This window comes from Neomonachus schauinslandi, chromosome X (genome assembly GCF_002201575.2).
Source record: "Neomonachus schauinslandi chromosome X, ASM220157v2, whole genome shotgun sequence".
NCBI lineage: Eukaryota > Metazoa > Chordata > Mammalia > Carnivora > Phocidae > Neomonachus > Neomonachus schauinslandi.
In genome coordinates, this window is record NC_058419.1 from 33725775 (window position 1) to 33727869 (window position 2095).

Here is a 2095-nt window from a genome sequence, read left to right on the forward strand (position 1 = left end):
GTGTGTGTGTGTGTGTGTGTGTGTGTGTGTGTGTGTGTGTGTGTGTGATGGAATATTAGCCATAAAAAAGAATGGGATCTTGACTTTTGTGACAACATGGATGGACCTTGAGGGTATTATGCTAAGTGAAATAAGTCAGATAGAAAAAGACAAATACCATATGATTTCATTTACTGTGGAATTCAAAAAACAAACGTACAAAAAAAAAAAAACAGACTCTTAAATACAGAGAACAAACTGGTGGCTACCAGAGGGAAGTTGGGTGTGGGGATGGGTGAAATAGATAAAGGGGTACAAACTTCCAATTATAAATAAGCCATAGGGATGAGAAGTACAGCATAGGGAATATAGTCAATAATATTGTAATAACATTGTATGGTGGCAAATGGTAACTATATTTATCATGGTGAGTTTTGAGTACTGTACAGAAATGATGAATCAACATGTTATACATCTGAAACTAACATAACATCGTATGTAATTCTACTTTAATAATAAATAAAACCACTTTTCAAGCATTTACTATATACCAGTGTTGCTGTTGTAGGCCCTAGTGGTATGGAGACGGTGAAGACACAGTCTTTTTGTTCAGAGCTTTATAAAGTAAATCTGTTGCCAGTTTCTGGCTGATGCATTAAAAAAGATATTTAATGTGTGTTTATAATATTAAATTTTGCTATTGAAATTGAGCATTCTTCATGCTCATTTTTTTATTGTTATGTTAATCACTATACATTACATCATTAGTTTTAGATGTAGTGTTCCATGATTCATTGTTTGGGCATAACACCCAGTGCTCCATGCAGAACGTGCCCTCCTCAATACCCATCACCAGGCTAACCCAACATCCCACCCCCTTCCCCTCTAGAACCCTCAGTTTGTTTTTCAGAGTCCATAGTCTCTCATGATTCGTCTCCCCCTCCGATTTCCCCCCCTTCATTCTTCCCCTCCTGCTATCTTCTTCTTCTTCTTTTTTTTTTCTTAACATATATTGCATTATTTGTTTCAGAGGTACAGATCTGAGATTCAACAGTCTTGCACAATTCACAGCGCTTACCAGAGCACATACCCTCTGCAGTGTCTATCACCCAGTCACCCCATCTCTCCCACCCCACCCCCCACTCCAGCAACCCTCAGTTTGTTTCCTGAGATTAATAATTTCTCATATCAGTGAGGTCATATGATACATGTCTTTCTCTTTTTGACTTACTTCGCTCAGCATAATACCCTCCAGTTCCAACCACGTCGTTGCAAATGGCAAGATCTCATTCCTTTTGATGGCTGCATAATATTCCATTGTATATATATACCACCTCTTCTTTATCCATTCATCTGTTGATGGACATCTTGGCTCTTTCCACAGTTTGGCTATTGTGGACATTGCTGCTATAAACATCGGGGTGCATGTACCCCTTCAGATCCCTACATTTGTATCTTTGGGGTAAATACCCAGTAGTGCAATTGCTGGATCGTATGGTAGCTCTATTTTCAACCTTTTGAGGAACCTCCATACAGTTTTCCAGAGTGGCTGCACCACATGCTCATTTTTTGCAATCTAAGTTTTAACATTTACCTCCCAGTATTACACTTGTCATTGAAAATTTATTTCTGCTAGTTGGTCCCAACAACCCTGTTTCTTTGAAAAATAATCCTATTTAGTTTGAATAATTGTGTATTACATTTGCATGGAGAAAATATATCTATTCACATATTAGGTATTTTATATATAAAACTATATTTCATAAAATTATATATTTTCCTGAAATAACTTATTTTATAAACAATAATTTTTGAAGTCTTTCTCAGTGTGAAGTTTTGGAATATTTCACGTTAATTTAAATGTAATATTTTGTGTTTATGGTTTGATTTATTTTAGATATGCCATTAATACATCTCTGAAGCTCGATGGTTTTTTTTCCTATGAGTGAGAGAGAGAGAGCTCAAAGGCGGGAGGGGCAAGAGGAGAGGGAGAGAGAATCTTAAGCAGGCTCCCTGCTCAGCAGGGAGCCAAACGTGGGGCTCCATCTCATGACCCTGAGATCATGACGTTAGCTGAAATCAAGAGTGGGAGGCTTAGGACGCCTGGGTGGCTCAG